We start from the raw sequence: 15,931 nt of genomic DNA on the forward strand, positions 1-15,931 counted from the left end.
TAGGCTTTCTGACCCCAAGACTCAACTAATCTCAAGCAAATCTCCAGCTGTGATCTTTGGAGAGTCTTTGGCCACTCAAACTCTCCTCCTCACCGTGCGTTAGGACGATATAGACACATGTTCTCTTCCAGGCAGATTTGTAACATCTTTAGTTGCTTGGAACTTCTTAATTATTGCCCTGAAGGTGGAAATGGAGGTTTCCAATGCTTTAGCTATTTCCTTACAGCCACTTTCTATTTTGCAAAGCTCAACAATCTTGTTCTGCACATCAGAACTACATTCTTTGGTTTTACTCCTTGTGATGGAGGATCAAGGGAATTTGGCATATGTGTTCCTCATATTTATAATCCTGTGGAACAGGAAGTCATGGCTGGACAATTTCATGCTCCTAGTCACCCTGGTGTGCTAAACAATGTAAATATGAATGGGGATATACTTCAGAGATATTTTACTCATAATAATCTCTAGGGGTGCCAATAATTGTGGCCAACATGCATTGGGGAAAAACATTTATTTCATAATGTGAGTTTCCCCCCACTTTCAATCGTTTTACTTCAACGAAAGGTTAGAATTTTGTAAATTTTTTTAATGAAAGATCAAAAAGATAAATGATGCAGATTTATTTTCACAGCCACCTTTGCTCATATTTACCAAGGGTGCCAATATTAGTGGAGGGCACTGAATAAGCTAATTCAAAATATTATTAAATAATGTAATAGCATATAAGTCACACTAAAACAACACTGTGTGCAAACGGTGCGTATTCATTTCTTCACCTCTGTTTAAGTTGGAGAGTTCACACCGTATGTGTGAAAAGCAGAATTACCAAAATGTTGGCCAATATTAAAAAATGTTATCTTTAATAACAATAATAATTTAATAACGCTGTTAAATGTACTCTTATAATGTTGAGATGCTTTTAAAATCATTGTTTTTTTTGTTTTGTTTGTTCTTAATAAAAAATAAATGTTTAATTTATTTAGTCTAGATTTTTTTCTATTATTTTAATAATTGCCATTTATTGGTTATCTACCATAACGTGAAAATAAATTTTGGCTATTTAGACTCAATACACCAATCGCTTTCTAAAAGATAAAGAAAACTCATGCAATAAAATGTGCATCAACAAACACAGCTGTAGCGAATCAGCTCATGGGGAAATATGAATAATTAATCATAACTAGTTGTGATGATAACAATGTTTTGTGTTTGCAGCGCTGCCACTCCAAATGTGTAAGTGAACAAACGTTCTACAGGCTGGTTCAGTCCTTCGCTGTTGTTTTATTTGAGTAAGTACATCAGCGATAATATCTCAGATGTGTGTTTGACATTACATGGAAGCCAAACCAAACTGTTAAGAGCAAATTTCCCAATTGTCTGTAGAACTCTTGGCAAGTCAATGTGTGGCAAGTGTGACCCATATTTGATTGATTGACAGATGCCACCAGGTGGATGATTATGGCCCAGCCAAACACCTCATGACCATGTGCTTCACATATTACTACATGGGTAAGAGAGTTCACCATAAATATTAAGCAAGCATACTGTGATGTTGTGAAGAATGTAAGAATCTGATAAAGAAACGTCCAGACCTCCTCTCACTTCCTGTTACAGCCTATGACTCAGACATTACTGGCACTGCCGCTTATTGTTTTGGAAAAATTTTACAATGCCATTTTAATGTGTTTTCAAGGGTGATTGGTTTATATGACCTGGTATAAAACCTAGCGATGTGAGAAAAGGTGCATATACACTACCATTCAAAAGTAAATACGATTTTTTTTAATTAATAATAATTATTCAGCAAGGATAAATTTAGCTAATTGTTCAAAGGATGACAGTAAATGCATACAGTATTACAAAAGATTTACATTTGAAAGAAAATTCAGCTTTGCCATCACAGAACTAAATTACATTTTAAAAAATATTCTGAAATAGAAAAGAGTTACTTTCAATTGTAAAAATGTTTAACAATATTACTGTTTCTACTTTATTTTTATTCAAGTAATTGCAGCCTAAACGTCTTTTTATATATTTATACATTTTATATATTTTAAAATCTTACTGACTCCAAATTTTGAACGGTAGTGTGGTTTCACTGAATAAATTCACCCAAAAATGCAATTAATTATGAATTTTTCTTAATTATTATGTATCATGTGGTGCAAAACTGCTAATGATTTGGATCCCTTTTGTTGTCATGTTAAGAATTTTTTTGGAATCAAATCATCGAATTCTAATTGTGAAGTGCCTAAAGAGAATCCTACTCCTAATATACACAGCGTGCGACTGCATAGTATGCCTTTTTAATTAAATTAATTTTAATTTCTATTGACTATGTGTGTGTGTTTGTGACAGGTAAGTCCCAGCTGTCTCCTACAGAGCTGCTGGAGAGGCCCAGCGGGGGGGTCGAATCGTATCTGCGCAGTGGAAAGGTCTGGCTCTCTGGGAAGAAGGATATCGCAGAGCGACTGCTCAAAAACACCTCCGCTAAGACTGATGTTAAAGGATTCTTTGGGGGTCTGGAGAATAAACTGAGAGGACCTTTGGGCCGAAAGAATGAGTGGGTGATTTTCTGTCGTAGCTATTACTCACTCTTTTAATTAGTGACGCTTCTGCTGTTCACAAACCCATCCCGTTCTCATTCTGTCCTCCTCAGAGACACAGACAAACCTGCTGAACAGAAAACCAAAACTCCAGGTAGTTCACGATGTACCACCACTGTGTTTTTAATCAGGTGTTCTCTAGTTCTCTCCTCTCACCTGTGGTAATCTCTTGTCATGTCTTTACCAGTTTTTAGATGTCTCACTTTCTCTATATATACTGATTATGTGATTCAGTGGTTAAGAATCTGGGCTGGTTACCCAAACCATTCATTAGCTTCCACCATTATGCTGTTGAGCATGACCCTTAACCCACAGAGATTGTCTCTGTAGACATGTGTACTGCAGGTGTTTGAGTTATTAACTGTGCTTATCTCTGCATACCCTGTAGTTTCTCCCCCTCTCTCCCCGGATAGAAAAGAATAGGAGAAAATTTACCTGTACACACACCTGAAACAGCAGCCCATTTGGTAGGTTGTCAGTCATAATTATTCACATTAACAGCTGAAGTTATTTCTAAAATGTATCCTTTCACATAATTAAATATTCATGTTATTTACATTTTTTTTATGGACTGCATTTGTGGCATCTTGTCAGTGTCTTAAGTTGTTTTAAGCAGCGGTTACATTGGTTTAAACATATTCAGTCAGCAAATACATCGTGATCATATTTCATGCCAGAAAATGAAGAATGAAGAAATGAAGAAATTAAATTGGATTTTGCATTGTTGTTATTATTATTATTATTAATGTGAACTTATTTACATTTACAACAAATTATACCATAATATTCTAATATTTTATAATAATTTTTTTTATTTTATAATTTATATATTAGCTGTTTGTTTGTTTATTTATTTATTTTAATTTATTTTATTATAGTGAATTTTAAGGTCTTTAATTTTTTTTTCTCACTCATAAAGTAAATACATTATACATTTTATTATAATTATATTAATAATAAATAAAATGTTTTTCTCTCTATCTGTGTATATATATATATATATATATATTACATATAATTATATATGTATGTATATATATATATATATATATATAAAATATTTTTTGCATTACAGTAATTACAGTATTTATTTGATTTGCTTCTGAAGAAACTTTCTTTTTATTATCAATGTTGAAAAGAGTTGTGCTGCTTAATAGTGTTGTGGAAACATCAATTTTTGTGGCAGCATTAAATAAATTTACTAGAACAAATAGTACCATAATATTAAAATATTTTACATTATATAAATAATATATCACTATTTGTTTGTCATTACAGTTATGTTGTCAGTTTACCACAGAAAGTAATCTTTTGTAAAACAAAACCGAAAATCTATTTGCAATAAGACAAACTGAAGCCTAGCAAGAAAGGAGGCTGATGGTTTTAATCGACAAGGTCTGCTGATATTTTAAAAGTTCTCCAAAGCAGTTTTAACATTGTTCAGGCACTAGGTCTAATCATTTGCCACATATAGATGCTAATGTTGCTTTGGTTGCATCTGTTTCTCTTTGTCTTTTTTTTAAAAGGCACACTTTGAGGTTTTGGAACGCAGCCTTTTTCGATGCTGTCCACTGTGAGAGAAATAAAAGATCCCCCACCACGAGGTGAGAGAGTGCAGGGTTTTTCACCGTATACTCTGTAATTCTTATTGCTTTTTATAGAGTGCTTCTTTTCTCTTTCTCCTGATATATCGTGCTATTAAACAAAACAGACTTTGCACGGCACCTAATGCACATGTAAGATTGCGTGTTTGTTTAGACTGCGTGTTTGTTTGTGTGTCTGTTAAAGCCAGAGGGAGAGATCGAGAGTTTACTTTGTGTTTGATAGATTGTTAGTGATGTTGAAATAAACTACCCAGAAGTTTCAACTGAGGTGCGTGACTGTGTGCCCGATGCATATGACAGTCTTACAGTGTGTTTGTAGTGGAAATATCTGATGTCTGGATGCGTCCTGAAGTCTTTCTCTGTGCTCTTATGGTTTACTCTTCCACACTGCTCATCATCCTCTCTTGCCTTTCTTTCTCTTTGTGGCTCTTTCTCTCTCTCTGCATGTGACTTTAACCCTTTATCTCCCTGTGCCTTGCTGCCTCACGCAGGCGGACGGCTGAGGAAGAGAAAGATGAAAGGTCTGTCCTTCATTCCGTCTGCTGCTCTGGACATTGCAAGATAGAAACAGGAAAGCCAAAGAAAGAGGAGGATTAAAAAGGAGAGGAGGGACAGTTTGATCAGTTTGAATGAAATGAGAGTAAACGAGAGAAAGATGAACAGAGGATACGTTTAGGGGAAAGTGGAGGGAGTTTAGGAAAAGGATGACACACTGACAGAATCAGGCCAACGTTTTATATACTTTCACTCTGCGCAGGGTTTTCATAGTCGTGGAAAACTTAGAAATATCAGGGGATTTTTTTGATATTCCAGACCTGAAAAATAATTAAAATGAATAAGAAATATAATAATAAAATCTCAAATGCAAACTCTTAATTATTTAATATACACTAACACTGCTGTTTAAAGGTTTGAGGTTGGTAAGATTTAAAACATCTTACTGAGGCTGAATTTATTTGATCAGAAATACAGTAAAAACAGTAATATTGTGAAATATTACAATTCAAAAGAACTGTTTTCTGTTTTAAAATGTAATTTATTTCTTTGACGATAAAGCTTTATTTTCAGCAGTCATAATTAAATGATTCTAATATGCTGATTTGTTTTTTGTTTTTTTTCTAGCTCCACTCTAAAATATTTCACTAACTAGAAGTTCCTCATTTTGAAAGCATTTCACTGACTGGAAAATTCTCGGGTCAGAAAAAGTGGGAACCCTCTATATATTTCAGTGCAGGATCCAGTCAGGAAGCTGTGTAACATTCTGATAACATTTTCATCAGTACTCAAAGGAAACTAGGTCCTCCAAAAACGCACTGACTCATGTTGGTCACATATTTGCCTAAGGCGTAATGCATTGTCTTTTTTATCATGTTGTCTACATTGCACAACTTTAACTTTTGGACATTTTGGACCTTAAAAGCGGATAAAATATTTATTAATACTAATAGTTGTGCCATAAAAGTGAGTTTTATATCTATTCTGACAGCAGCGAAAACATTAATAAATACAAACAACCATACACTCATGCAGGTATTATAGTAAAATAAATAGGCTTATTAACTTTTAAACGGAAAGAGAACACGCTTTTGTTGTTGATTTCAAAAGCCTTGCATCCAATCAAACACAGTATTTTGGCATGGTATTTCAAATTCATCTGGCCACAGTGGTGGACGAAGTACACAAATCAAGTACTTGAGTAAAAGTATAGATACGTATAATAAAATATTACTCCAGTAAAAGTAAAAGTACTCAGTTTTCAATTTTACTCGAGTGAAAGTACAAAAGTACTTGATTTTTTATGTACTTAAGTAAAAAGTACTGATAGATGAATATTTATTTTGCAGTTTTATATAGGCTACTTTTATCATTTAATTTTATATTAGCATATATTTTTTTATAATCCTATTGCTCAAAATACCTGGGATTTTACCAAAATAACCAATAAGGAAATAATGAATATAATAAGGAAAATATCATATTTTCATAATGATTTGAAGTAAAACTACTCCGTTACTGTCCACCACTGTCTGGCCAGCATGGACAGGTTGCATGACATGCCCTATTTATTGAAAACCATAATATTAATACATTTCAGTGTTTAACCGAGGACATTTTTGTTTACTTTTGTACCATAAACAATTTTGGGACTGTTTTGGGGTCATTGTAAAAATCTGTGTTCTGGATCCAGCTGGGAACCACTGATCTACATTACACAAAATGAGAAGTAGTGAGATCACAGTATTCACTCTGCCTTTTCCTCTTTGACACTGCATTATTTGCTGTATCATTGCATGCACTCAGAGTCTATTGCATCCAAGTGCCTATTCATTGCTATGTCAACTGCTAACCAAGAACAGCTTGAACTATTAGATGTGTTTACTAAGGCAAGCATAATTATTACTAGTGGACATACTTGCCGTTAGGGGTTCTGTCAAATCCCCAGCTGTAAGTATTAACCTGTACTTTGACCAGTAATTCATCCCACACTGTTTGTGCTACAGACTTAAATTATTCATCAAGTCATCAAATCTCTTGTTGAAGAGAGATGTTACTTTTATTACTTTTACTTAGTGTTCAGACAATTTTCATCTGGTAGGTCAAAAAAAAAAATGCATTGGAACAGAATACAGTTATATATTAGTGTAAGACATGGGCAAAAAAATTGTTTTTCCAGTGAGATCTTCTCTTTATTTTTATGAAAGGAACATTTTGCACATGGAAAAATGCATTGATTTGTTGCCTGAGCATTTTTTCCTGTTTCGAGAGCTGAGTCATGCTGTGGTTCCGTGTTGCTCATATGCTTTTTGTTATTTAAATTTTATCTTGTTTATGTTTTGACTCATTGTGAATCATGGCTACAGCCGTCTGCTCACTAAACCTTATTCTAAAATGTTTGTTGGATTTTGCATGAACACCAATGAATGGCTAATACACATTTGTTCTTTTGTATGATTGTTTTTACACCTTTTAACTCTCTAACCTCCCAGTATTTATCGTGATGTGTTAAACGTTTCTGAGTGAACATTAACATTATGAAAGATACTGTGTTGATGGTCTCTCATGCTTGATGAGAGAAGTATCAGTGAGAGAAATATCATTCACCCCCTTGTTTTTATACCTTCAGAGAAAAGTGGTGCCATATGACCCAGGAAGAGAAAGACGATAGCTCCAGATTCAATGAGAACATCGCCTTCGGTCAGCTGGGGTGAGTCGCATGGCATTGGTCTAATTTTACACAATATTGACAAAAACAATGTTCACTGCATGTTTTCGGCCATTGTTTTGTATGCTCATATGCTCAGAAATATTTGCTTCTGTTTATACAGAACATTCACCCATAACATGGTGGCTTTTGGATTGAGCAAGAAACTCTGCAATGACTTCCTGAAGAAACAGGCTGTCATTGGAAATCTGAATGAAGGTAATGTCACTTTCCAGCTTTCTGTTCCAAATTTGCAAAAAAATAATTACATTTATAGGTTTGTGACATTAAAGGGTTAGTTCACCCAAAAATGAAAATTAGTCCATAAATTACTCACCCTCAAGTCATCCTAGGTGTATATGACTTTCTTCTTTCAGACGAATCCAGTCGGAGTTATATTAAAAATGGTCTTTGATCTTTCAAGCTGTTTCATGGCACTCAGCGGGTGTTGCATGCATCAGTCCAAAAGAACTGAAGTTAAATAAAAATCGCCCATCCATAAAAAAAAAAGTGTCTCACACAGCTCCGGGGCGTGAAGAAAGGCCTTCTGTAGTGAATCGACGCGTTTTTGTAAGAAAAATATCCATATTCAAAACGTAATAATCACTTTAATCTAGCTTGCGCTCACTGTTCGCAAAGCCGACCTCATACATCATCCGCCCGGAGCTGCTTCTGTTTACAACAGTGAGCGCTTTTTACATTAAAGTCATTATCACGTTTTGAATATGGATATTGTTCACCCCCCGGAGCCGTGTGAGACACTTTTGTTTTTTATGGATGGGCGCTTTTTATTTAAATTCTTTTGGACTGATGCATGCAACACCCGCTGAGTGGCATGAAACAGCTTGAAAGATCAAAGACAATTTTTAATATAACTCCGACTGGTCATATACACCTAGGATGACTTGAGGGTGAGTAATTTATGGACTAATTTTCATTTTTGGGTGAACTAACCCTTTAATTACAGTACCGTTCCAAAAAACAAACAAACATGTATTTGTTAAAAATACAATCTAAACAGTTTTTATTGTGAAATATTTTAGCTGCCATTATTAAATGATTCTAATATGATGATTTAGTGTTCAAGAAACATGTTTTATTATTAGCAATCTTAAAAACAGTTGTGCTACTTAATATTTTTGTGGAATGTGATAAAAAAATATTTCAGGATTTTTGATGAATAAATAAGTTCAAATGAACAGAATTCTGTCTTTACTGTCACTTTTGATCAGTTTAATACACTGCTAAATAAAAGTCATAATTTCTTTAAAAAAATATTTGAACAATAATGAATGTGTAAATATGGTTCACACTTTTTATTATCCTTTTTCAGAGCAATACAAGCTGCTGTGTGAGCTGTGTGACCAGATGGCTGCAGAGTGAATATCCAAAATCATCTAAACTCTGCCATCCACATCAGCACATTCAGCACATCCCTAATGATCAGTATTCCACAAATGCCAACAGTTTCGCCTTTGTTATCACCCCAACGCCCTACCACTATCCTTACCAACCAGTACAGAAATAATGCAACTAAAATAGTTGGCATAGATCAGCCACATCCCATGATCCTTTAGTGTCCAGCTACAGTGTAAAAATGGTTTATTTTTGTTCAAACTCCAACAATGTGAAAAAAAAAAATTCTGCACATACTCTGGAATAGCAGCAATATGGCTCAGAGTCTTCAGGCATCATAAGACACAATATCTGTCATACAATATAAACTCCGTATTATATATTATGACGAAAACGCGATGCAAATCACCATTTATAATATTCCACATATCTTTCCTCCTACTTTTATGTACAGAACTATAGTACTAAAAGTGTTCTTTGAGCAAATACAATGACAAATGATGAACAAAAAAATACAGTCTAACAATATCAGTATTTCACTATATCAATATCAACAAAATCAATGGATCAATATTATTGGTCAATATTTCCAAGTCCATCTGCTCCTGTTTGATGTTCCCATCTATTGCACTTTTATGGTTTTGTGTTCTTCCTGTATGGATAAATTGAGTATTAGTGTTTTTGACATGCTCATAATATTTGGTGACTGGAACTATGTCTGTCCCCCGGTGTAAAGTGCCTTTAGTCATATATTAAGCGGTGATCTTCCCATTTTAGTGCGAACAAACCTGTGTCAGCATGCTGTTATCCTCCCATGACTCTCTGGGGTAGCGCTCATAAGTTTGTGCGCCCTGCCAATAGATGTGTTAGTGTTGAATGGATAATGCTTGCGCTTCGTATTCGAGTCAGAAAAGCATCATGCTGCAGCTGTTTCGATGTCGTACAGTGTTGTGTCTTTAGCGCATGGTATGCATGCACGTTTACCATCTACTTACACTGTTGTGCAATTACATTTCAAGTCACTAATTAGAAGTACAAAACGAGGATTTGTAAAGAAGAATGTCAGAGGATTTTGATATAAGCCAAGAGGAGACTGGTTTTCCTTTGCTAAAGTAAGGAAACTTTGCTTCCTTTGCTCCTGTTAACAAACGTTGGTTTTCACGAGGCTCACCGGCGCATGCGCAACGCTGAACTCATACGTCATGCTCCCGGAACTGCTTCTGTGTACAACTGTTGGCGCAAGCTACATTAAAGTCATTATTACGTTTTGAATATGGATATTGTTCACCCCCCGGAGCCGTGTGAGACACTTTTGTTTTTTATGGATGGGCGCTTTTTATTTAAATTCTTTTGGACTGATGCATGCAACACCCGCTGAGTGGCATGAAACAGCTTGAAAGATCAAAGACAATTTTTAATATAACTCCGACTGGTCATATACACCTAGGATGACTTGAGGGTGAGTAATTTATGGACTAATTTTCATTTTTGGGTGAACTAACCCTTTAATTACAGTACCGTTCCAAAAAACAAACAAACATGTATTTGTTAAAAATACAATCTAAACAGTTTTTATTGTGAAATATTTTAGCTGCCATTATTAAATGATTCTAATATGATGATTTAGTGTTCAAGAAACATGTTTTATTATTAGCAATCTTAAAAACAGTTGTGCTACTTAATATTTTTGTGGAATGTGATAAAAAAATATTTCAGGATTTTTGATGAATAAATAAGTTCAAATGAACAGAATTCTGTCTTTACTGTCACTTTTGATCAGTTTAATACACTGCTAAATAAAAGTCATAATTTCTTTAAAAAAATATTTGAACAATAATGAATGTGTAAATATGGTTCACACTTTTTATTATCCTTTTTCAGAGCAATACAAGCTGCTGTGTGACCACATTGAGCAGATGGCTGCAGAGTGAATATCCAAAATCATCTAAACTCTGCCATCCACATCAGCACATCCATTCAAGCTCTAATGATCAGTATTCCACAAATGCCAACAGTTTCGCCTTTGTTATCACCCCAACGCCCTACCACTATCCTTACCAACCAGTACAGAAATAATGCAACTAAAATAGTTGGCATAGATCAGCCACATCCCATGATCCTTTAGTGTCCAGCTACAGTGTAAAAATGGTTTATTTTTGTTCAAACTCCAACAATGTGAAAAAAAAAAATTCTGCACATACTCTGGAATAGCAGCAATATGGCTCAGAGTCTTCAGGCATCATAAGACACAATATCTGTCATACAATATAAACTCCGTATTATATATTATGACGAAAACGCGATGCAAATCACCATTTATAATATTCCACATATCTTTCCTCCTACTTTTATGTACAGAACTATAGTACTAAAAGTGTTCTTTGAGCAAATACAATGACAAATGATGAACAAAAAAATACAGTCTAACAATATCAGTATTTCACTATATCAATATCAACAAAATCAATGGATCAATATTATTGGTCAATATTTCCAAGTCCATCTGCTCCTGTTTGATGTTCCCATCTATTGCACTTTTATGGTTTTGTGTTCTTCCTGTATGGATAAATTGAGTATTAGTGTTTTTGACATGCTCATAATATTTGGTGACTGGAACTATGTCTGTCCCCCGGTGTAAAGTGCCTTTAGTCATATATTAAGCGGTGATCTTCCCATTTTAGTGCGAACAAACCTGTGTCAGCATGCTGTTATCCTCCCATGACTCTCTGGGGTAGCGCTCATAAGTTTGTGCGCCCTGCCAATAGATGTGTTAGTGTTGAATGGATAATGCTTGCGCTTCGTATTCGAGTCAGAAAAGCATCATGCTGCAGCTGTTTCGATGTCGTACAGTGTTGTGTCTTTAGCGCATGGTATGCATGCACGTTTACCATCTACTTACACTGTTGTGCAATTACATTTCAAGTCAGTAGAGGGCAATCATAACCCTCCGCTTCGACTGAAGATCGGTGGAAGTGAATGTTAACCACTGAGTGGGGTCTTCAAGAGCTTGTATTGGATCACATGTCCTCCATCTGAGGAAAAACTAAATGTTATATATCTGGATTGTAAATACAGATTGTTTTGTTCACACAATAATGAGGAATTGGACGCTAACAATGGGCTAGTTTAAAGGGATCATCAGATTGTTGGGCATTTATTTATTCAATGTCTGTATGTGTTGTTGTACATGAATGCATGGTTGTATCAGGAATGTGCTGGATCCAATATGGTCTTTGCATTTCAGATGATGTTGTTAATATTGTGCTGTCTATGTAAATTTACTGTATGTTCATAGTAAGCGCAGTGGTCTGCATTGTATTTTTCCCAAGTGCCCTGAATTTCCTATTGGAACGTACATAGAAACCAACGAGAGGTGTTGGCCTGTCTCTAATGTGTGAAGTGTTTATAATAAAAATAAAAATCCAAACATAATTCTCTTTTCCTGTTACGTGCATTTTTATCTTTTAAGTCCTCATTGTAGATTCAGCTATGGAGTATGAAAGCATCCTTAACAAGAAAAACCTATAAGGTCTCTTATGGTCACCAAGGCTGTGTTTATTTGATTAAAAATACAGTAAAAGCAGTGATATTGTGAACCTATCATTACAATTACATTTTTTTTTTTTTTTTTTTTTTTTTTTTTTTTTTTTTTTTTTTTTTTTTTTTTTTTTTTTTTTTTTTTTTTTTTTTTTTTTTTTTTTTTTTTTTTTTTTTTTTTTTTTTTTTTTTTTTTTTTTTTTTTTTTTTTTTTTTTTTTTTTCTTGATTCCTGTGATGGCAAAGATGAATTTTCAGTGGCCATTATGCAGTCTTCAGTCTCCGATCCTTTAGAAATCATTCTAATATGGTGATTTGGTGCTCAAGAAACATTTATTATTATTATTGATGTTGAAAACGATTGGGAAAACATTAAGAGATGATTATAAGATGGTGCTCTCTGCCTGATAACGTGTTGCTGAATATGTCTGTGCAGATTCAGCTCAATGTGGGAGTGTTTAAGGCTCTCCAGAGAAGAAAACTGCCAAATGGCTGGCTGTGTGGATAAATAAACAGCAGTCTCACTGGCCTGCACTGATTGGACAAACAGTAATGAGCTGTGAAAGGCCAAGCACTGGTGTCACACAATGAGAGCTCTACTACTGCTAATTAATCCCAGACCACATCAAACAATGGACAAACTCTCCTTATCTTGAGCAGTTAGTGATTGATCACATCCTTCTACACTTTCTTTATTTCTTTCTTTTTCTTGGTCTTTCTTGGACTTATTTTTCTTATCTTCTCTCTTTCATTCTGTCTATGTGTAGTTCTCAGGAAATGGTGAGAATTATTTTCTCTTTTTTTTTTATAATTTATACACAGCCCCTAAAGGGACATGGTGTGTAAAAAAAAAAAAAAGATGGGAGAATATGAAACTTTATAAATTACACTTCAAAGCTTTGACATTCACTCACCAAAATTTTGTGCTCCATCAAAGTAACTTTGCTTGAAAATCTTTTGCATTTGCTTGCAAAAGTTTTTCCTCCAATATCATAATTCTATTAAGTTTCTCGGGGAACACAAAACTTTTGCAAGCAAACAGTTTGGGTTCCCCCCAAAGAAAAAAAAAAGTCAAAGAGGAACCGAAACTATTTTGTTATAAATATTCTGCAGAATATCTTCTTTACCGTTCCACAGAAGAAAGAAAGCAATACAGGTTTGGAACGAATTTTCATTTTTGGGGGTACTCATTCACACCAAGGACGATAACTATATTTATAAAGTCTCTAATTCTTTTAGAATAGGGAAGTCCACACCACAGCTATAACAATAATGACACACGATGAAGGAACGATATTGTTGGAATCACTTTCAGAACGATTTTTCCAGGTGGTAAATGATAAAAACATTGACGTTCATTTAAGTAATGGAAGTCATAAATCCACCAGAATTTAACAATCTTGAGCGTTTAAAGCAGCAGACAACATAACAGCAGCATGAGCTTGTAATAAACAGAATATTATCGTGCATTGTGGACACTAATATAGTTACTATTATAGTTTTTAGTTATCATTCTTGGTGTGAACAGGCCTTTGAGAGTTGTATATTCACTTTTAAGAAATCATAATTTTCAACCACAGACTAAATGTACCAGGGCTGTAACCTCCATAGAAATAGGCCTATGTCAATATTCAGATTAGTAATTAATAATAGGATAAGAAATATGAGTTCAGATGGCTGACTATTACTCCCTATATCCTAACTATGTGGTTAGAGTCTTACCAAGTCATGTATTGTTACTAACCATGAAGTGCCACATTATTTCAGTTTTGTTGCAGTTTGGAATTCATAATTTTAATAGACAACTGAGCAGAAAATCTTACTTTTGGTGTGAAATAAATCACATAATGATAAATATTAATATCAAAATATTAATCACCCATGACATTATTTTTCAACTCAGGTTTCGACCATGTCAAACTGAAAATGTTTTTGGGGTTGAAATTTAAGGGGGGCACAAATGGCTCTGTTTCCTGACAGTAAGTCTGCTGTTTATCCATAATATCTCTGTCTGCACATTTTCAAACACAGAATCTCATAAACACACATATACATCCTCTCATGCATTCATAAAGAGCTTCTCTGTTTGAACCCCTATGCTATAACACACTGTTAGTGTGTCCGTGTGATGTTTGGCTGGCCGGGTACAGACAGTTTGCTGTAGTCGGTCAGTTGCAGTGGACCTCTGAGGCCAGTGCACTTTTCAAGCCCTCTATGGGAGGCTAAACTGGAGTCAGGTTTCTCTCTGTAGGTTAAGTGTGAACCAGACAGCTGGGTGGTCTGTGACAGGGGCCACAAGCACACACTAATGGGTCTTGGGAGCTTTCATAGACACGTACACACACAACTGTAAAGGTATGTGTAGACATTCATAGACACTTTCATTCAGATGACATTTGGCCGGCACATCTGGCACTTAGAACTTGAAACGATTGTTTTCAGGATGGCTTATGTTGCTCAAAAAGCTTCCTCATTATAAGAAGTGTGTGAAACACATGTCTTCATGATAATCCCACTAGCAGACAGTATGGCAGATGTAATGTCTTTTTTGTCTGCAAGGTCTGCTTTCTTAGAGTTACACAGTGGTCCATGATACATGATGTGATACATACATAATATCCTCATAACATAATATCCTCATTTAATAGTGTTTTATATGTAATAAGTAATTTATAAGTAATAAGTTGAAGCATCACATCTCTTTTAGTTGTTTTAATTGTATATCATTGAAATCTCATTTGTTATTATCTATGTATTTAAAACATGGACGATACATTCTTGAATGTTTTTGCATTTTAATTGTTGTGGGTTCCTTATTCAAATTAATAATTATTATGGTTAAGTCTCACTTCACCAAAATACACACTAAGAAAATAGTTAATAGTAACCATTGCAAAGAGCAAGCAGTTAAAAACAATATTATATTATAGTAACAAAATTATGACTTTATGAAAACGCATTACAAAAATAAAACAAAATAAATATGAGAATAAACAAAATGTATTTAGCAAAATTTTGATATTATATTACTGATTATACTGTATATGGCAATTACAACTTTTTAAATGTTATTTTATGTTTCTGTTTCAAAATTACTCTTACCCTTAATTAGGCTTATTATTTTGCATTTTAGGCTCATTTGAACACAAAGGATGTGTTTTCTGCAAATGTAATTGTAGCAAGTGTGATTTATTTTATAGTTTATTGCTTATTTATCTATTCATACAAGGGTGTACCTTCATGATATAGTTAAGTGTGCGTGTGTGTGTGTGTGTGTGTGTGTGTGCCTGGTCTTCCCTACATTGGTTAGTAATTTTTGACCTTGTGGGGACATGTTTTTGGTCCCGGAAAACAGCTTATAGATCATACAGAATTCAGTTTTTTTTAAATCTAAAAATGCAGAAAGTTTTCTGTGAGGGCTAGGGTTAGCGGTAGGGTTAGGGTTAGGGTTAGGGTAAGGGGGTCTAAAAGGCTGAGCTGAGACCACTAGTCAAAATGTTTATGAGTAGCATTTTCTGATTTAATTTATGCAAATTTCATCATTAAAATAACAATTTGAGTGAAAAGAAAAATTAAGACGAATTTCAGAATTTTCCGACAAGTAATAATTTTACAACAAGGCCGACT

General features: G+C 34.4%; 1 pseudogene; it reads left to right on the forward strand.

Moving 5' to 3' along the window:
• Positions 1–12,205, forward strand: part of LOC107672264 (uncharacterized protein KIAA0513-like) — a 30,022-nt pseudogene extending 17,817 nt beyond the window's left edge.
• The last annotated feature ends 3,726 nt before the right edge of the window (positions 12,206–15,931 follow it).

Source organism: Sinocyclocheilus anshuiensis, unplaced genomic scaffold, assembly GCF_001515605.1.
Source record: "Sinocyclocheilus anshuiensis isolate Anshui unplaced genomic scaffold, SAMN03320099.WGS_v1.1 scaffold997, whole genome shotgun sequence".
NCBI lineage: Eukaryota > Metazoa > Chordata > Actinopteri > Cypriniformes > Cyprinidae > Sinocyclocheilus > Sinocyclocheilus anshuiensis.